General features: G+C 41.0%; 1 pseudogene; it reads right to left on the minus strand.

Moving 5' to 3' along the window:
- LOC139311675 (zinc finger protein 208-like) overlaps nucleotides 1-26,532 on the minus strand; it is a 69,830-nt pseudogene that overhangs the window by 8,338 nt on the left and 34,960 nt on the right.

Genomic DNA, 26,532 nt, shown 5'->3' on the forward strand with positions numbered 1-26,532 from the left:
CTGGTGGGTTGGGCAGATGTAACTAATAAGAGATGGCCCCTCATATAACCTGGTCCCAAGCCATGGAGGGCTTTATAGGTGACAACCAACACTTTGAATTGCACCAGGAAGGAAATTGGCAGCCAATGCAGCTCCTGCAGGTGAGGTGTTACTTGTGCACACCAGGGTCTGCAGAAAACCATGCGGGCCGCTGCATTTTGCACCAACTGGAGCTTCCACATGCTCGTCAAGGACAGCCCCATGTAGAGTGTGTTGCAGTAGTTAAGATGGGAAGTGATTAGGGCATCAGTGACTGTTACCGATTCAGGAAGAGCTGTTTCTGGCGCACAACCCATAGTTGCGCAAAGGTCCTCCTGCACACAACCGCCACCTGCTTTTCGAGCAGGGGTTGTGAGTCCAGGAGAACCCACAGATTAGGCACAGGGTGTGTTTGGGGTAGTGTCACCTCATCCAAGACCAGACGTGGTAATTCTCCCCTGGCCAACGAACCCCAAACCCAGAGCCACTCCATCTTGCCAGGCTTTAGTTTCAACCCATTGCTCCCCATCAGCTCCTAACAGCCTCCAGGCACTGCGATAGGGAGGACACGGCATTGCTTAACCCACCACGGGCCAAGGCATACAGCTCAGTATCATCATCATATTGGTGATATCTCAGTCCATGCTAGCACATGATCTCACAAAACGGTTTCATATAAATATTGAACAGGAGCAGAGAGTACCGAGCCCTGCAGAACCCTGCAAAGCAGTGCATGAGGGCTGGATCTATCCCCTCCTATCAACACTGACTGAGAACGTCTGCAGAGGAAGGAAGTTAGCCAGGATAGCACAAGGCCTCCCACTCCCATCCTGCGAAGCCGTCCCAGGAGAATACCATGGTCGATGGTATCAAAAGCCACCGAGAGGTCAAGTAGAGCAAGGATGGATGCGCCACTCACATCCCGCTCTCGCCAGAGTGTGGCCAACAAGATGGATAAAAATCAATGATTTTTTTTAAAAATCAAAAAAACAGATTTTTAAAATTTAAATCGTATTTTTTATTTAAATCAGATTTTTTTAAATAAAATGCTTTTTGAGAAAAATATATTACCATCCAAAGGTTATTCCATCATGAAATAAAGATTAGTTTTTTAATTATGTAGAATAAGGCTGTATGTTTAATTTTTTTGGTAAATAAATTCCATTAATCCATTCACAATGTCATGCTCTTCCAGAGCTTTTTGTAAGATTATTGGGCAGTTTCTCTGCCTACAAGATATTATCACAGATGCTTGGTTTACTTTTGCAGTTCTCAAAACTGAATTTGACTCAGGAGAGATCACATGCCTCTTCTTCACAGCAAAAATGTTATAACATGAACAGAGTTGAGAAAAAGACCTTAATCCTATTGTTCTACAAACCCTACGAGCCCCTGCCCTTTGGAATGAATTGCCCCCAGAAATTCGTAAAATCTCTGATCTCCGTGTATTTCGCTGTGCCTTCAAAACCTTGTTGTTCTGCCAGGTGTGGCTATCAATATAAAGATTTTAATTGGTTTTTAAAAAGGGATTTCAAATTTGGGGTTTTGTAACTGAGCCTTTTATTTAATAATTTTAACTACTTTTGTTTGTCTTGTGCTTTTAATCAGGCTGTACACCGCCCTGAGTCCTTTGGGAGAAGGGCGGTATAGAAATAAAATTAATAAATTAATTAATAATAAATAAAAACCTATGAATACAGAATCAACCCCTTCAGTGCTAAGTTTCAAGAAGTTCAGTGAATAGAAACAATATTTTTCTGATTGTTTGGAGTGGAATAGATCTGCACAAGAAGAAAGTGAAACTAAGTGTGAGGAGGAAGGGGCAAGCAGACAAGCAGTACAAAATGAAAGTGAAACTTTCTGAGCACAATACTGCACAGCCACAGACAGACAAGTCTTTGGATCTTTTTGTGTGTATGACCTGAGGTTTATCACATTCTTTCCTTGGAGGAAAAAACCTATAATGACAGCAGGCCATAAAAGAGACCCAGTTTGGCAATATTTTAATGAAGTTCCTTTACCTATCGGTAAGGCAGGCATGCGTGCACAATGCAAACACTGCAACAAAGAAATGCATGGCCTGGTGGCCCGAATGAGGCAACATCATGAGAAGTGCTGTGATGAAGATGACCAAAGAAACACATTTGAACAGGCAGGATCTTCAGGTTGGTAAACATTTTTACTGAATCATATTTCTAAAGACTGCCTTGAACTGTCATGTTTGAGCAAAATTATATTTCTTATTATTACTGCATGTTACTGTCATTTGGTACAGTTATGAAGAAAAGCAAATATTCCTTTTGGGGCAGTGCTGTGTACAATAAGCAGAAATTGTATAAACAATAAAATAACAGCATTGACTTTTTTGTTTAGGGGAATTCATGGATTCTGGAAACTATCCACCTTCAAGATCACCATCCTCCTGTTCTACAGTTTCAGAGTTATCCATCCAGGATAGTGCTTCATTAGCATCATCATCATCAGACACCCACAGCCACATATCACTATCACCTAAAAGAAAGAAAAAACCCTTCCCTCCTGGAACCACCATAGATAAGTTTGTGATAAAAACTAGCAGATTAGAAAAAGAGTTAATTGATGAAAAAATTGCCCAGTTTGTTTATGCAACGAACTCTTCTTTCCGTCTGACTGAGAATCCACATTTCATTAATATGGTTCAGTCACTGAGACCAGGATACAGTCCACCCAGCAGAGCAGATGTTGCAGGGAAACTGCTGGATAAAGTGTATGACAGAGAAATGGAGCAATGTGCAACAGCTCTGGAGGGTAGAATTGTTAACCTAAGTATTGATGGGTGGAGTAATGTCCACAATGATCCTATTGTATGTGCTTGTATAACAACAGAAGAAGGGAAAGTCTTCCTTGCACAAACAATTGATATGTCAGGAAATGCACACACAGCAGAATACTTACAAGAAGTGGCAGTAAAAGCTATAATTTATTTATTTATTTGTTTAAATTTCTATACCGCCCTTCTCCAATGTAGGACTCAGGGCGGTGAACAGCCAAAGTAAAAACAAGACATACATACAAAGCATACAAAATCTAAAACTGTTTAAAATAATTAAATAATTTTGGCCGTAATTAAAACATTGCAATTTAAAATCCGTTTAAAATTTGGCTCAAGCCAGCCCAGCTAGTTGAAACAAATGGGTTTTCAGGGCCCGACGAAAAATCCGGAGGTCTGTTATTGTACGTAGCTCTGGGGGGAGGTTGTTCCAGAGGGCGGGCGCCGCCACAGAGAAGGCTCTCCCCCTGGGGGTCGCCAGCCGACATTGTCTGGCGGACGGCACCCTGAGGAGGCCCACTCTGTGGGAGCGTACTGGCCGGTGGGAGGCTATTGGAGGCAGAAGGCGGTCTCGTAAGTACCCCGGCCCTAAGCCATGGATAACATGTGAACAAAAATTCAAATGTCTACTACGCAGTTTGGTCACAGACAATGCTGCCAATGTATCCAAGATGAGAAGAAATTTAGAAGAGCAGGAAGGGAATACAAAGCTAATAATATATGGTTGCAGTGCTCATTTGCTGCACCTCTTAGCCAAAGACTTAAGTGTTCCAGAAATAAAGACTAATGTTCTTGAAATTGCTAAATACTTCCGTAACAATCATTTTGCTGCAGCAGCTCTGAAAAGGATGGGTGGAACCAAGCTAACGCTCCCACAAGATGTTAGATGGAACTCTGTGGTGGACTGTTTTGAGCAGTATATCAAGAACTGGCCTATTCTGATGATAGATTGTGAACAAAATCGAGATAAAATAGATGGTACTGTCACGGCCAAAATCCTCAACATTGGGCTTAAGAGAAATGTTGAACATATGCTGAGCATCCTGAAACCCATCTCTGAAGCTTTAAACAAAATATAGAAAAATAGCTGTTTTATTGCTGATGCTGTTGAAATTTGGAAGGAACTGAGTGAACACTTAAAAACAGAACTACACATGGACAGAATTAAATTACAAGCATTAAAAAAACAAATGGGACAAGTACTGTCTCCAGCTCATTTTCTGGCAAATATTGTCAATATCCAGTACCAGGGTCAAAACTTATGTGCTGAGGAAGAGGAGTTAGCTATGACATGGGTATCCAGCAATCATCCATCTGTAATGCCAACTATAATAAATTTCAAAGCTAAGGGGGAACCATTCAAGAAATATATGTTTGCTGAAGATATTTTAAAGAAAGTCACACCAGTGAACTGGTGGAAGTCACTTAAGCACTTGGATTTAGAGACTGTTCAAGTAATGATTTCACTTTTAACAGCAGTAGCTTCTTCTGCAGGCGTTGAAAGAATATTCTCTTCCTTTGGACTCATTCATTCTAAATTGAGAAATCGTTTGGGACCCGATAAAGCAGGAAAGCTTGTTTTTCTTTTCCAGATTATGAACAAAGAAGAAGATGAAGATGACGAGTGAGCTACAGAGGACAGTATTTAAGTTTTTCATGTGTAGGCTGGGCTGACAGTCTAAGTTTCTTAAAATATATATATTTTGTTTAGCCAAATTAGTTAACAAACATGGATGTTTGTTTAAGCAAATAACATATGCTGTAATGTTATTGTTTCAGTTGAATAAATCTATTTAAATTGTTATTATTAAGGTAATGATTATTTTTCTCCTTCCTAAGTACAACAGAAAAGTTGTCTAAATATGAATGATTAACCTATTAAACTGGGGATAAAAAAACTAACATGAAAAGTTGTTATTCTAAAAATCTTCATCTACTTGCATATTAAAGTTATACCAGCAAGAATTAGTCTTTATGTAGAAAACTATGATTTAAATCAAGCCTTACTGACTAGTGATTTAAATCATGATTTAAATCAGTTTGATTTAAATCAAATCCACCCTGGTGGCCAATGACAATTCTGTCCCAAATCCAGGCCTGAATCTTGACTGGCAGGGGTTCTACCTGTCAATGACTCCTTCAGCTTCAACCACAACAATACACGAGCACACAATAGATACAAAGTTATGGTAAACTGTGCTAAAGTTGATTGCAGAAAATATGACTTCAGTAACAGAGTCACTAATGCCTGGAATGCACTACCAGACTCTGTGGTTTCTTTCCCTAACCCCCAATCTTTAACCTTAGACCATCTACTGTCGACCTCACCCCATTCCTAAGAGGTCTCTAAGGCAAGTGCATAAGCGCACCAGCTCCCCAAAAAGGGAATATTGGAGACAGGTTCCTAAAAGGGTAGAAGCGACGTTTCGACAGAATCCCATCTGCCATCATCAGGCTTATGTCAGCAGTCTTTTGCAGTAACTGCCGTTGCTATTTCAAATCTGGTGCTGGTATTCTGGGATGGCTCCACCTTTTCATTCTGATTGGTTGGGAGTCCCAGTATGTGTTTATTGGCTTGGCTTCGGGTGTATGGTCGGTTTTTCTCCACTAGGTGGCAGGGCTTCATCTTTGTGGCTGGTTTGAATATGATTTGGTTGGGATTTGTTTTTTGATTAATGTTTGGTCTATGTTTTATATTTGGTGTTAAGATTCGTCTATCTATGAGAGCAGGTTTCCAAATAGTAGGCAGACGTGAAGTGTCATCCCGTTTATTCATGCAATATGGTCTTTTTTCTATTTCAATTGCTTCTCTGATTATCCTGCCATTGAGATGTTCTATTTTTCCAACTGTTTTTGTTTTATTAAAATTAATATTGTGTCCTGTTGTATTTATGTGTTGAACTAATGATGATGTGTGTTCTTGCTTTTGTATTGAGTTTTTGTGTTCCTCGATGTGCACACTCATTCTTCTATTGGTCTGTCCAATGTATGTTGATGGGCAGGAAGCACACGGGATTTCGTATATGCCTTGATCTTCTAATTCTATTTTGTCTTTGGGGTTTCTCAGAATGGACGATATCTTTCTATCTGTGCAAAATATGGTTTTGATGTTGTGTTTATGTAGTACTTTGCTAATTTTATCTGTTGTTCCCCTTATATAGGGCAAGATGGCTTTCCCATTGTTTTGTTCCTCTTGTTGTTTTTTATTCTGTCTTGGTGTTGTATGTTTGATCATATTGATGACTTTATTTCTACAGAACCCATTTGATGTCAGTACATTAGTTAGTGTATATAATTCTGTTTGTAAATGTGCTTCATCAGCCAGACGTTTAGTTCTTGTGGTTAATGTTTTGGCAACAGAGTTTATTTGTGCTGGATGGTGGTGTGATTTGGCGTTGAGATAGCGGTTCGTATGTGTCTTCTTTTGATAGATGGTATGTCCTAAGGTGCCATCAGATTTTTTATAAATTAATACATCGAGGAAAGGTAACTGGTTTTCTGATTCTATCTCCATGGTGAACTTTATTTTGGGATGGAGGCTGTTCAAATATACTAAGAAGTTTTCCAATTTATCTCTTCCATGTGGCCAGATCACAAAAGTGTCATCAACGTATCTGAGCCATAATTTTGGTTTGTTAACAGTTTTTTCTAAGGCATTGGATTCGAATTCTTCCATGAAAAGATTAGCGATGACTGGTGATAATGGTGATCCCATTGGTGCACCTTCTACTTGTTTATATCTCTGTCCTCTGTGTATGAAATATGTGTTGGATAAACAATGTTCTGTTAAGTCTGTGATATGTTTTGGTAGTTGATATTTGTTTTTAATTGATGACAGGGCTTCTTTGACAGGTATTTGTGTGAATAGTGATACAACATCGAACCTTATGAGAAGGTCATTTTCTTTTTTGTGTTGCTTTTTTATTATTTGTATGAAATGGTATGAGTTCTGTACATATGAAGCAGCAGATTCTGCATAAGGTTGAAGATGTTTTGCTAAATATCTGGCTAGATTTTGTAAAGGTGAGCCTATGGAACTTACTATGGGTCTGAGAGGTATTCCATCTTTGTATATTTTTGGGAGGCCATACAGTTTTGGGCATTTTGATGATTTTTCTCTGGGAATAATTTTTTGTTGGATTTCTTTACTTGTAGTACTTGATTTTATCTTTATCTTCGTGGTTTTTTCTAGATATGTTGTTGGGTCTGTGTTTATGGGTTTATATGTGGCGTCTTGAAGTAAGTCAGACAGTTTCTTTTCATAGTCCACTGTGTTCATTACTACTGTTGCATTGCCTTTATCTGCTGGTAATATCATTATGCTATTATCGTTTTTTAAACTCGCAGTGCTTTTTGTTCTTCTTTTGATAAGCTGCTTTTAGGTGGTTTACTAGTACATAGAATGTTGGTGACGTCATGTCTGACTTTATCAGCATCGTCAGCACTGAGTTTCTTTAGGCTGGTTTCAACTTCGCATATGATGGTTTCTATTGGAATTTTATTGGGTGCCACTGCACCCGAAGCCAAGCCAATAAACACATACTGGGACTCCCAACCAATCAGAATGAAAAGGTGGAGCCATCCCAGAATACCAGCACCAGATTTGAAATAGCAACAGCAGTTACTGCAAAAGACTGCTTACATAAACAAATATATATATGTGTGTGTGTGTGTGTGTGTGTGTGTGTGTGTGTGTGTATATATATATATGTATATATGTATGTAGGTCTTTGATTATTTGGGGCTTCTCCCACGTAAAAGTGGAAGTGTCTTGGCGACGTTTCGACAAAGTCTCATTCGTCATCTTCAGGCTGGTGTTCTCGGCTTCGTGCTTCCAGGAGCAATGTGAGATCGCCTTCGTGCTCCTGGAAGCACGAAGCCGAGAACACCAGCCTGAAGATGACGAATGAGACTTCGTCGAAACGTCGCCAAGACACTTCCAATTTTACGTGGGAGAAGACCCGAATAATCAAAGACCTACATACAAACACCCGCGAAAACCTGAGGAAACAAGTATATATGTATATGTATATGTATATGTATATGTATATACACACATACACACACACACACACACACACACACACACACACACAGGTTTTGGTGCACCAGCCTGAAGATGACGAGTGGGACCTCGTCGAAACATCGCCAAGATATGCTCAAACAACCTCTGGAGCTGCTGCATAACCACCTTCTCACCCACCTTCCCCAAAAAGGGAATATTGGGAGACAGGTTGGAAATTATTCAACAGGGTGGAATCCAGGGATGGCTTCTTAAGAAGAGAGTGGACCACAGCCTCCTGCAAGTGCTGGGGCACTGCCCCCTCCTGTAGGGAAGCATTAATGACCGCCAGCGTCCATCCACCTGTCATCTCCCAGGAAGCTTTCCCAAGCCAGGCGGGCATGGGTCTAAAACACAGGTGCTTGCACCCACCCATACTCCCTAGGATCCTGTCCACTTCCTCAGGAGCAACAGGGTCAAACCGTTCCCCGATATCAGAGCAAGAACCTGTCTCAAGAGGCTTCCACCGGACCAGCAACCACGCCGGCATCCAACTGGGAACAAAGTCGAGCGATTTTGTCTTCCAGAAAAACCACAAATACCTCAGCATTTTAAGCAAAAGAGATGTCAATTATGCTTTGTTTCAGATTTGTGGACTGTGTAGTTGGTAACCAGGTTTCTTGGTTATGAATAGCATGCAAAGCTAGGAACCAGCGAATTAGTGTCTAGCACTAAGTCTGAATTTAATTCGAGATTGTTCCTCTGCGTTGTAAAAGACTTTGTGCTTGCTTTTTTTCAAAACCAAGTCCATTTATTTGTAATATGCAATTTGCACAGTTCTATACGCACTTTCTGACAAGTAAGATAGTTCCATTGAGTGAACAGGGGAACATTTCAGAAATAAATGCCTTCTATGCAGGCATAGAAATTATCCCAAAGTGCTTTTCAAAAAGCAATGGGACTTCCTTGGTTTCTCCTTGAAAATGTTTTGCTTCTCATCCAAGAAGCTTCTTCAGTTCATAACTGAAGAAGAACTGAACTAAAGAAGTTTCTTGGATGAGAAGTGAAATGATTGCACCAGTTCTGGGTGTCACGATATACGGAGAATTTTAGGCCAATTTCACTTTTGAATACTGACTATAAGATTTTTGCTAAAATATTAGCTAATAGACTAATGCCAGTTATGCAACAAATAATTCACAATGATCAATCTGGGTTTATAAAAGGTAGACAAATGAGATATAATGTTAGACAAATTGTAAACTTATTGGAATATTTGGAAAAAAATAATCAAGTCCCTGCAGCGTTTATATTTTTGGATGCAGAGAAGGCATTTGATCGTTTGAACTGGCAATTTTTGTTTAAAATAATAGAAAAAATGCACTTTGGGGAATATTTTACACAATCAATTAGAGCGATATACCAGCAGCAATCAGCACAAATCATAGTTAATGGAGGTTTAACAGAGGCTTTTAAAATTGAGAAAGGAACAAGACAGGGGTGTCCTCTGTCCCCACTATTATTTATTTTGACTTTGGAGGTATTACTGAATAAGATACGTGATTCACAAAAATTGAAGGGTATTGTAATTAGACAACAAGATTACAGATTAAGAGCCTTTGCAGATGATTTGGTTATTACCTTATCTCAACCTATAGAGTCGGCTCCATACATATTGGATATAATTAATCAATACGGGAAAGTATCAGGATTTAAAGTTAATTCACATAAGACAAAGATGATAGTTAAAAATATGACTACATTTGAAAGAGACAAATTAGCAAGATTAACAGATTTTGAAATAGTTAAAAAAGTTAAATATCTAGGGGTATACATAGCAGCTTCAAATACAAAATTATACAAAAACAATTATGAGGTACTCTGGCAGAAGGTACAGAAGGATATGGAAAATTGGAAAAAATTACAGTTGTCCTTATTGGGAAGAATTGCAGCAATTAAAATGAATGTTTTACCTAGATTTTTATTTTTGTTCCAAATGATACCTGTGCTTAAGAAAGATGAAAATCTGAGAGAATGGCAGAAAGGTGTTAATACTTTTATTTGGGCTGGGAAAAAACCTAGAATAAAAATGAAAATTATACAAGATACACGTGAAAGAGGGGGTCTTAAAATGCCTAATTTAAGATTATATTATGAAGCAGCGGTTTTATCACAAATCAGTGATTGGTTTAATTTAACTGAGGGGAGAATTTTGAATTTAGAAGGTTATGATTTGTTATATGGATGGCATGCTTATTTGTTATATGATAAAAAAAGTGGATAAAGTATTTAAGGTTCATATATTAAGAAATGCTTTGTTAAGGGTTTGGAAAAAATATCAATATAAGTTAAATTATAAGATACCTTTATGGGCAAATCCTAGACATGCAATAGAAAATATAAGTATAGAACAAAAACAGGAGGTGATTACCTATAAAGAGCTTCTTATTATGGAAAGGGGGGTAATGTATTTGAAATCTTTAGATATACTGAGAGAAGAAGGTATAATTTATACATGGTTTCAGTATGGTCAACTTCAAGCTAGATGGAAGGAAGATCAAAAAATTGGCTTTGTGCAAAATGAGGAGAATTTGGTAAAACAAATTAGAGATCAAAAACAAATGCATATTAAAAGGTTGTATAATGCTTTATTGGAAATAGATTCTGAGACGGAATTGGTTAAAGACTGTATGATTAAATGGGCACAAAATTTTCAAGAGCCAGTAATGATGGAAACTTGGGAAAAGATTTGGATTAGAAATGTGAAATTTACACAAGCACAAAATTTAAGAGAAAATTTTTATAAAATGTTTTATAGATGGCATTTAGATCCTAAAAAATTATCATGTATGTATTCTAATGTGCAAGCTAAATGTTGGAGATGTGACTGTGATGATGCAACTTATTATCATATATGGTGGACTTGTAGAAAAATCAAAGCATTTTGGATAAAGATTTGGTGGGTGATGCAGAATATTCTTAAAAAGAGACTGAAATTTACTCCACAGTTGTTTTTACTGGGTATAACTACGGATTGTACAGTTGCAGAGACTAAATTGATTTTGAACTTGATAACAGCAGCAAGATTGTTGGTAGCACAATACTGGAAGAAGGACTTTTTGCCTACTATTGATGACTGGATATTGAAAGTAACTAATTTAGCTGAAATGGCTAAAATTTCAGCATATCTGAAGGATCATACACAAGAAAGGTATATACAGGACTGGAGAAGATGGATTGATTATATACAAAATAAGCATCAGACCAAAAAATATCAAATAGCTTATGAATGATTCCTTTTATTTGTATAAGCGTTATATAAGTGACATTAGAAGTATTATGTTTAAGAAATAGGATTTTATATATGGGGGGTTAAGAATTTTTTTTTTTAGGGATGTTAGTTTAATGATTGGTTATGCAATTTAGATTATTGTTAAAGATCAATAGAAATACCTTGTGTTCTGCTCTGGGAAGTCGGGGAGGGGGAGGGGGGCTGGGGGGGGTTGTGGGGAAAATATGTTTGTTTTTAAAACTTTTTCAATAAAAAAAAAAAAAAAAAGAGAAGTGAAATGATTGCACCAGTTCTGGGTGTCACGATATACAAAAGATGTTGAGACTCTATAAAGAGTGCAGAGAAGAGCAACAAAAATGATTAGGGGCCTGGAGGTTAAAACATATGAAGAACAGTTGCAGGAATTGGGTATGTCTAGTTTAATGAAAAAGAAGGACCAGGAATGACATGACAACAAGTGTCCTAATATCTCAGGGGCTGCCACAAAGAAGAGGGAGTCAAGCTATTCTCCAAAGCACCTGAAGGCAGAACATGAAGCAATGGATGGAAACTAATCAAGGAGAGAAGCAACCTAGAACTAAAGAGAAACAGTGACAACAATTAACTAGTGGAAAGATTTGCCTCCAGACGTTGTGGGTGCTCCAACACTGGAGGTTTTTAAGAAGAGATTGGACAACCATTTGTCTGAAATGGGATAGGATCTCCTGCTTGATCAGTGGGTTGGACTAGAAGACCTCTAAGGTTCCCTCAGTGGACCTCAATATCCTCCTTCCCCCAAGAGCAGTAGGCTCACCTGAAGAGGGTCGCTGGGCAATTATCTGTAGATGCAATTAGCGTGGAGAAGTATAAATAGGAGGAGGTATTGTATAGGAAAGAAGAGAAAGTGAAGGTAAGACAGATGGGTAATGGGAAGATCTTCAGTTACCTCCTAAAGTGTCCCGACTTTGATCCTTCCAAAGAATCCTCCTGAAAAATAGCTCCTGGGGAGGATTTGATGGGTTCTTCTTTCCCTCAGGATCTCTGATTTCCACAGTGCAGCACTTCCAATAGGAAGAAGGAAGAAACAGAATTAATGTACATCATACGATGACGTAAAATGGATTCCTATATTCGGAACACAGCCTCAAAGCACCCAATATCCATCAATGTGGTTATGTGAGAAATATGAGAAAACAATGGAACAATGTCTTACTAGAATAGGTGGGACATTGCCACATATTATCACTGTCAGAGAGGTTTGGGAAGGAGGGGTGAAGTATTCAAACAGATTCTCTATTCTCTATTGAACTCTTACCTGCAACTCGACTTGCTCCTTCTGTTCCTCCACCTGGCTCAGAAGGAAGCCTTCCACCAGGGCCACCGCCTGGGAGCTGGTCTCTGCTCCATACTCCCGCACCCAGCTCTCCATCTCTGGGGGCAGAAGAGCCAGGAACTGCTCCAGAACAACCAGGTCCAGCATCTGAGCTTTGGTGTGCTTTTCTGGTCGCAGCCATCGCCTGCAAAAGCCATGGAGGCGGCTGCAAAGTCCTCGGGGACCCTCAGCCTCCTGGTATTGGATGGAGGTACAGGGCTGAACTTCTGAAGGGAGGATGGTTTCCTCTTCCAGGATCTCCTGCCCAGTCCTTGTCCAGAGCTTTCCCCCCTTCCCAGGCTGAGCAGCTGAAGGGCCTTTTCCGCTTCCCTCCTTTCCAAAAGGTTGTGTCTCCATCCTTTCTCTCTCCTGCAGAACAACTGCAAACGGCTCCAAGGACTCTGGTGGGTCTCCAGATGCCTTTTCCTTCACGGGACCATTTCTGGGGCTGCAGGACTGATCCCCCCAAGGGATTCTGATTTTTTTCTTCTTCCCCCAAGAGGAAAGTTTGCCTTGCAAAGACCACAAATGGCTTCCAGTTTCTGTATCTGAGCTGGGAAGAAAAAACAAATATTAAGAATTAGAAAGTGGAATTCAGCCACTGAGCGACCTTCCCCCAACCTCCCCGCAGCCCCAAGAGGCTCATCCCAGCGCAGGACTGAGGTGCCCCCGAGCAGGGCCGGGAAGGAGGCAGCTGGAGAGGCCGCCCCGCTTCTCTCCCCCTCCGGAGACAGGGAGCCTGGTGCGAATCCTGCCTCCTCCTCGCCCGGCTTCTCTCCGCTCCTGGGGGACCTCCGCAAGGCCGACCCTCCCCTCCCCCCACTCGGCTCTTCCCCAGACAGGGGGCGGGAAGGATCCCCCTGCATGGAGAGGGCGGCTGGGGAGCATGGGACCCGGAGTGGAAGCCGGAAGGGGGCCGGGCGTGGGTCTCTCCCTCCTCCGCCTCCCTTTGCCCGGGAAGAGCCCCAAACTCACCCGGGGAACGTCTGGCTCTCCCCCCGCCAGACTCTCCCGCAGCCTCTCCGTCTCCTGTGGAGCCCCGGGGGTTAAGGAGAGCGAGTGCGAAGTCCTAGAGCGGCAAGTGTTTGTGATGTCATTTCCTTCCCAGCCTCCTATGGAAAGGTAGCTGTGACGTACGCCCTCCGCTGGACCAATGGGGAAGCGCATGACGTTACTTTTTTTTTAGCAGAGGGCTCCCCCTGGTGGATTAGGGGCAAAGTGCCAGGATTGTAGAAAGGGCGGGAAAGAGGAGCGCGTCTGAGGGGAAGGGAGAGGGCAGGGATGATGGGCATGGGAGTAGGAGGAAACGGCCCTCTCAATTTCTTTCTCCATCTTCCTTTCCTTCCTGTCCAGGAACCCTCTGTGGAGATGGAGAAAAATTTCTCTGGAGGATTTGAACTCACTTCCCTCAAGAACAGCCGCCCTGAAGGCTCCACAGAGATTGTGGGAGGCCTCAAAGGGTCCAAATCCTGTCAGAAACAGCCGGGCGGTCAGAAGAGGAGGACCAGGAGGCTCTGTGGGAAAGACAGCTTGTGTCTTGCGGTTGTTGGGAGGCAGATGGAACAGAGGCAGGAAGGCCACAATTCAGGAAAATGTTTTTATTTCTTTTTTATTTAATTCAATACATGCAGCTGCCCTTCCCACACTATTCGCTCAGCCTCCCAGCAAAGGGGGGAGGAGAAAGGGCAGGGACCCCTCCGGTCTCTTCTGATGAAAGAAAAGGAAGATCCTGAAAAAGGAATAGAAAGCTAAACTATGAGGAGGAAAAACCATTTTTACATAGGGATTGAGTAGGAAATTCATCTCAAGAAATGTGACCAGGAAGCTTAAGGCCCTTGGAGAATTGAATACAGGGATATATCATTAGACCATAAATGAAAAGAGAAAATGAAAACGAAAAAGCAAAAGCAAAACAAGGAAAGCTGAAGGCTCCATTGAGAATTTTATGCATCTTTAGCAAGTAACTACACGACTGATATTTAATTTTAAGTTACTTAATGTTATGACACATCATAAAAATAGAAGAATGTGGCCCTAATGCTTGAAAAATAAATTTTCCCCATGCATTTGTTTCCTTCTGTTCATTCCGGCCTCTAGCTTGAAAGGCAAATTGTTCACCCTCAAGCTTTCTGCATGCAGTCTACAGACATCTCTCATTATTCCATCACATCCTAAGAGGTCTTTGGCCTAAAACGGTTCCTTGATTCTGCATTCATCCTCGTTGACAGTGATTAATTTGACACAGTGGATGGAGGTTGGATTGAGGGGTCCTTGGTGCCCTCTGAGGTTGGTTGGTGCACTGAGGATCTTCCCTCGTTGGGCTAATGAAAGGTCTGCAACAACACAATCAAGCTCAGAGACCACCAAGGAACCCTCATTTCAACCATGAGCTACACATTGTCTCCTTTGTTGGCAGGCTGGATTATTTTTGGTATCTGGATATCCCAGAGAAAGTTCCCATTCGCATTTCTGCATTTTTCATCAGGAAGGACTGAAGTAATTTTTTGAAGTAGTTCTTAATTTCATCTTATTTTGGTCCCCATTGATTTCCAAAGATCTTCCTTCTTGATTGATCCTTTGCAATGTTAGCACACCAGAGTGGTTTTCATTCTGATATCCTGGAGTAGGCCTAATTTGGGAGGGGGGGAGATCAGAGCCATCATTTATTGCCATTGGAACTTCAAATGGTTACTTAATAAATTATTGTAAATTAGGGACTGCCTGGGTTGGCCAGCAGGCTGCCTACCTATGGGAACTTAATATGCAACCACATATCCCTACCACTGGTTTCTCTTCCCTTCTTTTATACAACTCTGTGAAAGTAGTTGCCATGGCACTGAAACAATGATAACTGCTACGTAAGTAAACAGTGTGGCCAGGCAGCTGGGAAGGCAACCAAAATTCTGAGATGCATCACCAGATGTATCACCCTCAGCAAAAAGGAGCTCCTATCCCTCTACATAGGGCTTTAGTGAGACTCCATTTGGAATACTGTGTCCAGTTCTGGAGACTTCACTTTAAAAAATGTATTGATAAGATTGTGTGAGTCCAGAGATGGGCAACACGAGGGAAGGCAAGGAAAGATCACCACAAAATTAGTACAAAGAGCCTATGAGTTGCATTTTCTAACTCAGCATCACTACAACCCCGTTCTCCTTATGGTTGTCTTTCTCAGTTATTACTTGTATAAAGTGAAATGGTGGAAAGGCAGACTGTGATAATACTAAGCAAAGTAAGAAAAGCTGAAATTAATAGTAAGGGATTCAGGACTAATTGCATTTCTGCCTGCAACTCTGCTCTAGTGGATATAATCATCAGAGAGAGTTACTTGAAACTGTCCAGTCTCTTCTTAAAAGTGTCCAGTGAGGAAGCACCCACGCTATCTAAAGGGAAGCTGTTCCACGGGTGAATTGTCCTCACTGTAAGAAAGTTCCAAGTTGCTTCTCTCCTTGATTAGTTTCCATCCATTGTTCCTTATCTTGCCCTCTGGTGGTTTGGAAAGTTGGAACGGACTTTGTCATTCATCTAGTCCAACCCCCCGCCCAAGCAGGAGACCCTACACTGTTTCTGACAAATGGCAGTCCAATCTCATCTTGAAAGCCACGAGCGATGAAGCGCCCACAACCTCCGAAGGCAAGCTCTTTTATTGGTTGATTGTTCTGTCAGAAAATTTCTCCTTATTTCTAGGTAGAATCGCTCCTTGATAAGTTTCCATCCATTATTCCTTGTCTGGCCTTCAGGTGCCTTGGAAAATAGTCGCCTTTTACTGCTTTGGCTGCCTTGGAAATGGTGGGTCATTCTTTCTTGGACTTTGAAGGAAGCATATCTGACATTGACCCTCTCCTCTCTGTGGCAGCCCCTCAAATATTGGAACACTGCTATCCTGTCTCCACTGGTCCTTCTCTTCACTAGACTAGCCATGCCCAGTTCCTATAATAGTTCTTATTTTAGTCTTCTGGCCTTTAATCAGCTTAGCTGCTCTTCTTTGCTCTTTTTCCAAAGTTTCAACATCTAGTTTGCAATGTGATGACCCAAACAGGATGCGGTATTCCAGGGGTGGTCTTACTAAGTCTTTATGAAGCGGTACTAATACTTCATGTGATTTTGATTCTATGCCTCTGTTTATACAACCAAGGATTGTATTCATTTTTTTGGCTGCTGCCGCACACAGGTGATTCATACTTCATTGATCATCCATTCCGACTCCAAGGACCCTTCACAGTTACTATTTTCCAGCCAGGTTTCAGGTAATCTGTTTTCCTGCCCAGATGTAAAAGCTTACTTTTCTCCACATTAAATTTCATTTTGTTGGATTCTACCTTGTCTTGTTTGGATCCGAAAGGCACAATATGCATACAAATCAAAATCTATGGTGGTGGATCAGCGGTTAGAATGCAGTACTATAGGCTAATTGCCCACAGCCATAAGTTTGATTCTGACAGGGTCATGGTTGATTCAGCTTTCATCCTTCTGAGGTGGTTAAAATGAGGACCCAGATTGCTGGAGACCATATGCTGACTTTGTAAACTGCCAAAGAGTGCTACAAAGCATTATAGACTGGTATATAATTCTAAGTGGAATTACTATTGCTACGCAGTTTCTCCTGAGCGTGGATCCTTTTATGAGAAGTAAGACTAACTTTCTGAGGAAAGCCCTTTCCACACTCCGTTCATTTATATGGCTTCTCCCCGTGTGGATCCTCTCATGGCAAATAAGATTAGCTCTTCGAGGAAAGGTCTTTCCACACTCCATGCATTTATACGGCTTCTCCCGTGTGGATCCTCTCATGGCAAATAAGATGAGCTCTTTCAGAAAACATCTTTCCACATTCCATGCATTTATACAGCTTCTCCCCTGTGTGGATCCTCTTATGGGAAATAAGATTACTTCTTCGAGCAAAGGCCTTTCCACACTCCAGGCATTTATACGGCTTCTCCCCTGTGTGGATCCTCTTATGGGAAATAAGACTACTTCTTCGAGCAAAGGTTTTTTTGCACTCCATGCATTCATATGGCTTCTCCCCTGTGTGGATCATTTTGTGGGAAATAAGATTACCTCTTTGACCAAACGTCTTTCCACACTCCATGCATTTATACGGTTTCTCCCCTGTGTGGAAACTTTCATGTGCTCTTAGGTCACAGTTCTTAGCAAAGGTCTTTCCACACTCCATGCATTTATACGGCTTCTCCCCTGTGTGGATCCTCTTATGGGAAATAAGATTACATTTGTGAGCAAAGGTTTTTCCACACTCTATGCATTTATAGGGCTTTTCCCCTGTGTGGATCCTCTTATGGGAAATAAGACTACTTTTTCGTGTAAAGGTTTTTTCGCACTCCATGCATTTATACGGCTTCTCTCGTGTGTGGATCATTTTGTGGGAAATAAGATGACCTCTTTGACCAAACGTCTTTCCACACTCCATGCATTTACACAGTTTCTCCTCTGTGTGGAACCTTTCATGGGAAATAAGATTACCTCTTTGAGCAAAGGTTTTTCCACACTCCATGCATTTATACGGCTTCTCCCCTGTGTGGATCCTCTTATGGGAAATAAGATTACCTCTTTGAGCAAAGGTTTTTCCACACTCTATGCATTTATACGGCTTCTCCCCTGTGTGGATCCTCTTATGGGAAATAAGACTACTTCTTCGAGCAAAGGTTTTTTCGCACTCCATGCATTTATACGGCTTCTCTCGTGTGTGAATCATTTTGTGGGAAATAAGATGAGCTCTTTGACCAAATGTCTTTCCACACTCCATGCATTTAAACGGTTTCTCCCCTGTGTGGAACCTTTCATGGGAAATAAGATGACCTCTTTGAGCAAAGGTTTTTCCACACTCCATGCATTTATACGGCTTCTCCCCTGTGTGGATCCTCTTATGGGAAATAAGATGACCTCTTCGAGCAAAGGCCTTTCCACACTCCAGGCATTTATACGGCTTCTCCCCTGTGTGGATCCTCTTATGGGAAATAAGACTACTTCTTCGAGCAAAGGTTTTTTTGCACTCCATGCATTCATATGGCTTCTCCCCTGTGTGGATCATTTTGTGGGAAATAAGATGACCTCTTTGACCAAACGTCTTTCCATACACCATGCATTTATACGGCTTCTCCCCTGTGCGGATCCTCTTATGGGAAGTAAGTTGCCTGCTTGTTCTAAAACATGTTCCACATTCCAAACATTTGTAAGGCTTCTCTTTTGTGTCTATCACTTTTTGAGATGTAAGGAACTTATTTCCAAGAGAAGGAATGAATGTCCCATTGGAACTTTGTCTGTTGTGTCTTCTTATAGCATCTTCTCCTTTGTTTTGGCTTATATAGTGTTCTTTTACTTGTAATTTAGCTTTGATTGGCTTCACACTTTCCCCAATATATTTTTTCCTTATTTTCTCCTGTTGGGCAAGAAAGTCTTGCATCCGAGCATCGGTAGAAGATGAGCTTTCCTGATTCCAATCATTTGACTGGTTTCTATCATGGGTTTCTGGTTCCATTCGAATTCCAAACTTCTCCGTTCCATCTTTAGCATTGATCATTTGGAGCAGTTCACAGGAATCTTGATTCTCCTGCCCATTATTACCTTCAAAGCAAAAGAGAAATGAAAACGGTAACAAGGTTAGAGAAAAAGATCAAACCGTACAAAGTCAAATGAATTTCCTTCTGAATTTTTCCAAAATTCTTTTAAGTTTTATGTTTGCATGCTTACAGTGGTGTGATATAGACAGGATGATTTCTATATTCATGAGTTCTGAAAGCTTTGAAAATATCTAGAAAACATCTCTTTCTTTACAATTATCTATATATGTGCAAATCTCAATCAAAGTCTGTTTTGAGTCATGGAATAAACAGGGGAAACACCCAACGAGGAATAAGGAGAAAACTTAAGATTTATTGAGGTGGGTTAATTTCAGCAGAGACCTGTGAGAACTGAAACCATTTTGAAAAAAGCTCCTTCTTCCCCGGTGTACCTTGGAGCAGGTACTCCACCGCATCTGTCTGGCAGACAGGACTTCCGCTCGGCCCGTTCCTTGATCCCAACGATGAGACTTTGGAGCGAAGTCCCTTGATTGAAGCCTCCCATTGGCATGTAAACGCTCATCGCGCATAGACTGGAAAGGTTGGGAGGCTTCAACAGTGGCTATTTTGCTGCCCCAAAGTCTCATCAGCTTACAAAGGCTTTTTGGCCGGGTCTGGTACAGGCTTCTGATGGCAGAGAACAGAGGCCTAAACTACTTTAGTGCGAGATCACACGAGAAGTGCAAGATCTCACACTAATGATCTTGCGGGATCTCAGGCTGCAGTACTTTAGTCCTGTGTTCCCTACAAACTGAGGACTGCACGAGATCCAGGGCAAAAGTCTTTGAAAACAAAGAGGCCTCCCCTTTGTTTCCAAAGCATTTTGCCCTGGATCTCGTGCAGGCCTTGGTGAGAAGAGAACAGAGGCCTAAAGTTATCTAGTGTGAGATCATGTGAGATCAGTAGTGCCAGATTTCCCACTATTGATCTTGTGTATCTCTCACTAATTTAGGCCTTTTTTTTCTGCAAATGTACCCAAGCAGGCAAAGGAACCGATGGCTCGCTACGGCCTCGTAACGTAAGTCCGAGCAGGGTGGGGTGGGGGTACAGGTAGGATGATTGTTGTTGCAACGCCTCTGCTGTCATTTGTAAGTGTGAATGACGGCTGTGGTGCTGTAACATTCATTATTTCAGGACTAGGAGAGGGCTGGTATGGTTGCTTAGTGAACTGTCGTAACTTGGAGATCACCTGTATCCTAGGATGCTCTGAGTCACATTTCATGAGGCCTTTGTTCTTGAATTGGATTGGGAGAATGCTCTTCCATGGCCCGAGCGTGAAAGTTCTATTCCCACACAATTTGGGGAGGTTTCAGAGAACAAAAGACAAACACATTCTTCTCACATGATCTCCAGAGGACACATAAAAGCACACCTCATTATTCTCAGCCTCCACAGATAAGTTCAAATAGAAATGGAAAAATACAGATAAGGAATGCCCCAAAAGGACCTCAGCAAAGAGACATTGACTCTTTCCTTCCTTGGGGTACGAGAAGGCCAGATACTTCCCTTCTCCCTCCCAGGAGACAATATCTGATTAGTGATTTTTTAAATAAAAAGTAAGTATAATCTATCTTCTTTTTTTTTTTTTTTTTTTTGTAAATATTTTTTTTTCAAACTTAAACATAAAATATAGCTTTCAAGAGCAGAGTCTCGATCTGGTCATAGATGGTTATCACGCTTACATTTCTTTAACAAGCTCCGTTCACAATTTCCCATTACATCTTTTACAAATAAAAATTCAAAACATAAAAGAACAAGTTTTAACATAAATTCTAACATCTTCCTCTAAACAAATCCATTATATCAATACAATTTTAATTTCAAATTAACTCTCACTCATTTTTATATCTATATTTCAATCTTAATTATATCTTGTTCTTCTTCACCTTAGCATCAGCTAAGCGATCAGCATCAAAAAATTTTTTTAACAATATTCTAACCTCTTATTCTAATTATTTACCCTACAATTTTATCACCACAGATCTTAATTTCAAATTCCATACCACTCCATTTTTATTACACTTTATAAGACCAAGTTGTATCTAATTCTTAATCTCTTGACCCTTTCCTCGATTCTTAATATCTTAAACTTTATCAATTTATCTTTGATTTTATCCCACTTATCATCTATTACACTTTTAATGTTACACAGATATAATCTGTCTTCTTGAACTCTCTGATTTGGGACAAGAAAACTCTTACCCAGAGAGACCACGTTCCTATAGTTTTCAAGCATGACTTCCGAATGCAGCGCTTTCTGGTCAGGATCCAGCTGAGACCATTCCTCCTCAGAGAAATACACAGCCACCTCCTCGAAGGACACAAGACTCTCCTGAACACGGAAAAAAGAACAGAACAGGAAGATTCGCAAGATCTGTTCATCATCATCAATGATTTAGACAAGGCGGTTGAAGGGGAACTCATCAAATTTGCAGACAAGACCAAATTGGCAGGAATACCAACACTGCACAAAATAGGCTCGAGATATAGAGGGATTGACAGATTGGCACCTTCTAACAAAATGAAATTCAATGGTGAGAAATGTAATGTGTTACATTTAGGAAAGAAAAACCAAATGCACTGCCATAGAATAGGTGATGCCTGGCTCAAAAGTAGTAAGTGGAACAGGGATCTTGGAGTCCTAGTGGACAATCACTTAAACGTGAGCCAGCAGTGTGCTACAGTTGCCAAGAAACACCCAACAGAATCATAGGTTGCATTAAGAAAGGGATAGAATCAAGATCACATGAAGTATTAGTGCCACTTTAGAATGCCTTGGTAAGACCACACTTAGGAACTTTGCATCCAGTATTAGTTGCCAAGATGTAACAAAGATCTTGGGACTCTAGAAGGAGTGCAAGGAAGAGCAACTGAGACGATGAGGGGACTGGAGGCTAAAACATACGATGAACGGGTGCAGGAACTGGGCATGGCTAGTCTAGTGAAGAGAAGGACCAGGGGAGACAGGGTAGCAGTGCTCCAATATTTGAGGGGCAGAGAGGAGGGGGTCAAGCTATTTTCCAAAGCACCTGAAGGCCAGACAAGGAATAATGGATGGAAACTGAACAAGGAGAAATTCAACCTGAAAATAAGGAGACGTTTTCTTACAGTGAAAGCAATGCAACAATGGAACAGAAGTTTCATGGGAGCTTCATCACTGGGAGCTTTCAAGAAGAGACTAGACTGCCAAAATGGTGTAGTGAGGTTGGACTAGATGACTTACAAGGTCCCTCCCAACTCTGTTAATCTGTACCTTAGAAGGTTGATAAATTAAAAAAGAAAGGTGGTCCAGCAGTTCCTGCCACTGTCATACGTTTATTCCTAATTCTTCAAGGAGCACCTAGCAGAACAAGACAACCAGAGGAAGCTATGCTTCAACAGCAACTTCAACCTGCTATTCTGCTCTCCATGTTGTGGAAGGACACAAAAATAACCCAGTCCAAACAAGGGGGGGGGGGAATAGTAGGAGAGAGAACTCTGTACACACACTTCACTTCCTGAAGACGAGAATACAAGTCTAATGACTTTTCCTTTTCTTACTTGATTTAGAGGTTCAGCCACTGTTTGATCGCCGTCATAAAAACCAGAAAATTTCATTCTTTGTTTCTCTGTAAGGAATAAATAATTTCAAAATAAATAATTAACAAAATATTTATTTTATTGATTTATTTTAGACAATTTATATGCCGCCTATTCGCATATGACAACTCAATGTGGCTTACAAAATATTAAACCCATATTAAAATAATAAAACTAATAAAAGGAGAATTATATAATATATTAAAATAATAAAATCACCCCCACCCCTGGCAAAAGCATCTCACAGGAGCCGTTTAATGGGCTCCACCCCTCTCTGGGTTTCCCAGGCCCACTGGCAGGACCAGGTCTTCAATGCCTTCTGGAAGAGTGCTACTGTGGGGGGCCATTCTAATCTCTGGGGGGATGATGTTCCAGAGAGAGGGAGCTGCCACGGAGAAAACCCTTCTTCTGGGTCTCACCAGGTGTGTCTTCCTAGGGGATGGCACCCGCAACATTCCCTCCCTCCGCACTCTGGTGGGTTGGGCAGATGTAACTAATAAGAGATGGCCCCTCATATAACCTGGTCCCAAGCCATGGAGGGCTTTATAGGTGACAACCAACACTTTGAATTGCACCAGGAAGGAAATTGGCAGCCAATGCAGCTCCTGCAGATGAGGTGTTACTTGTGCACACCAGGGTCTGCAGAAAACCATGCGGGCCGCTGCATTTTGCACCAACTGGAGCTTCCACATGCTCGTCAAGGACAGCCCCATGTAGAGCGTGTTGCAATAGTTAAGATGGGAAGTGATTAGGGCATCAGTGACTGTTGTCGATTCAGGAAGGGCTGTTTCTGGCACACAACCCATAGTTGCGCAAAGGTCCTCCTGCACACAACCGCCACCTGCTTTTCGAGCAGGGGTTGTGAGTCCAGGAGAACCCACAGATTAGGCACAGGGTGTGTTTGGGGTAGTGTCACCTCATCCAAGACCAGACGTGGTAATTCTCCCCTGGCCAACGAACCCCAAACCCAGAGCCACTCCATCTTGCCAGGCTTTAGTTTCAACCCATTGCTCCCCATCAGCTCCTAACAGCCTCCAGGCACTGCGATAGGGAGGACACGGCATTGCTTAACCCACCACGGGCCAAGGCATACAGCTCAGTATCATCATCATATTGGTGATATCTCAGTCCATGCTAGCACATGATCTCACAAAACGGTTTCATATAAATATTGAACAGGAGCGGAGAGTACCGAGCCCTGCAGAACCCTGCAAAGCAGTGCATGAGGGCTGGATCTATCCCTTCCTATCAACACTGACTGAGAATGTCTGCAGAGGAAGGAAGTGAGCCAGGATAGCACAAGGCCTCCCACTCCCATCCTGCGAAGCCGTCCCAGGAGAATACCATGGTCGATGGTATCGAAAGCCACCGAGAGGTCAAGTAGAGCAAGGATGGATGTGCCACTCACATCCCGCTCTCGCCAGAGATCATACAAAAGTGTGGCCAACAAGATGGATAAAAATCAATGATTTTTTTTAAAAAATCAAAAAAACAGATTTTTAAAATTTAAATCGTATTTTTTATTTAAATCAGATTTTTTTAAATAAAATGCTTTTTGAGAAAAATATATTACCATCCAAAGGTTATTCCATCATGAAATAAAGATTAGTTTTTTAATTATGTAGAATAAGGCTGTATGTTTAATTTTTTTGGTAAATAAATTCCATTAATCCATTCACAATGTCATGTTCTTCCAGAGGTTTTTGTAAGATTATTGGGCAGTTTCTCTGCCTACAAGATATTATCACAGATGCTTGGTTTACTTTTGCAGTTCTCAAAACTGAATTTGACTCAGGAGAGATCACATGCCTCTTCTTCACAGCAAAAATGTTATAACATGAACAGAGTTGAGAAAAAGACCTTAATCCTATTGTTCTACAAACCCTACGAGCCCCTGCCCTTTGGAATGAATTGCCCCCAGAAATTCGTAAAATCTCTGATCTCCGTGTATTTTGCTGTGCCTTCAAAACCTTGTTGTTCTGCCAGGTGTGGCTATCAATATAAAGATTTTAATTGGTTTTTAAAAAGGGATTTCAAATTTGGGGTTTTGTAACTGAGCCTTTTATTTAATAATTTTAACTACTTTTAAATTTTGTTTGTCTTGTGCTTTTAATCAGGCTGTACACCGCCCTGAGTCCTTTGGGAGAAGGGCGGTATAGAAATAAAATTAATAAATAAATTAATAATAAATAAAAACCTATGAAAACAGAATCAACCCCTTCAGTGCTAAGTTTCAAGAAGTTCAGTGAATAGAACAGAAACAATATTTTTCTGATTGTTTGGAGTGGAATAGATCTGCACAAGAAGAAAGTGAAACTAAGTGTGAGGAGGAAGGGGCAAGCAGACAAGCAGTACAAAATGAAAGTGAAACTTTCTGAGCACAATACTGCACAGCCACAGACAGACAAGTCTTTGGATCTTTTTGTGGGTATGACCTGAGGTTTATCACATTCTTTCCTTGGAGGAAAAAACCTATAATGACAGCAGGCCATAAAAGAGACCCAGTTTGGCAATATTTTAATGAAGTTCCTTTACCTATCGGTAAGGCAGGCATGCGTGCACAATGCAAACACTGCAACAAAGAAATGCAAGGCCTGGTGGCCCGAATGAGGCAACATCATGAGAAGTGCTGTGATGAAGATGACCAAAGAAACACATTTGAACAGGCAGGATCTTCAGGTTGGTAAACATTTTTACTGAATCATATTTCTAAAGACTGCCTTGAACTGTCATGTTTGAGCAAAATTATATTTCTTATTATTACTGCATGTTACTGTCATTTGGTACAGTTATGAAGAAAAGCAAATATTCCTTTTGGAGCAGTGCTGTGTACAATAAGCAGAAATTGTATAAACAATAAAATAACAGCATTGACTTTTTTGTTTAGGGGAATTCATGGATTCTGGAAACTATCCACCTTCAAGATCACCATCCTCCTGTTCTACAGTTTCAGAGTTATCCATCCAGGATAGTGCTTCATTAGCATCATCATCATCAGACACCCACAGCCACATACCACTATCACCTAAAAGAAAGAAAAAACCCTTCCCTCCTGGAACCACCATAGATAAGTTTGTGATAAAAACTAGCAGATTAGAAAAAGAGTTAATGATGAAAAAATTGCCCAGTTTGTTTATGCAACGAACTCTTCTTTCCGTCTGACTGAGAACCCAAATTTCATTAATATGGTTCAGTCACTGAAACCAGGATACAGTCCACCCAGCAGAGCAGATGTTGCAGGGAAACTGCTGGATAAAGTGTATGACAGAAATGGAGCAATGTGCAACAGCTCTGGAGGGTAGAATTGTTAACCTAAGTATTGATGGGTGGAGTAATGTCCACAATAATCCTATTGTATGTGCTTGTATAACAACAGAAGAAGGGAAAGTCTTCCTTGCACAAACAATTGATATGTCAGGAAATGCACACACAGCAGAATACTTACAAGAAGTGGCACTAAAAGCTATAATAACATGTGAACAAAAATTCAAATGTCTACTACGCAGTTTGGTCACAGACAATGCTGCCAATGTATCCAAGATGAGAAGAAATTTAGAAGAGCAGGAAGGGAATACAAAGCTAATAATATATGGTTGCAGTGCTCATTTGCTGCACCTCTTAGCCAAAGACTTAAGTGTTCCAGAAATAAAGACTAATGTTCTTGAAATTGCTAAATACTTCCGTAACAATCATTTTGCTGCAGCAGCTCTGAAAAGGATGGGTGGAACCAAGCTAACGTTCCCACAAGATGTTAGATGGAACTCTGTGGTGGACTGTTTTGAGCAGTATATCAAGAACTGGCCTATTCTGATGACAGATTATGAACAAAATCGAGATAAAATAGATAGTACTGTCACGGCCAAAATCCTCAACATTGGGCTTAAAGAGAAATGTTGAACATATGCTGAG

The sequence above is a fragment of the Pituophis catenifer genome, unplaced genomic scaffold (genome assembly GCF_029215685.1).
Source record: "Pituophis catenifer annectens isolate HBS135680 unplaced genomic scaffold, rPitCat1.0.hap2 SCAF_2, whole genome shotgun sequence".
Taxonomy (NCBI): Eukaryota; Metazoa; Chordata; class Lepidosauria; order Squamata; family Colubridae; genus Pituophis; species Pituophis catenifer.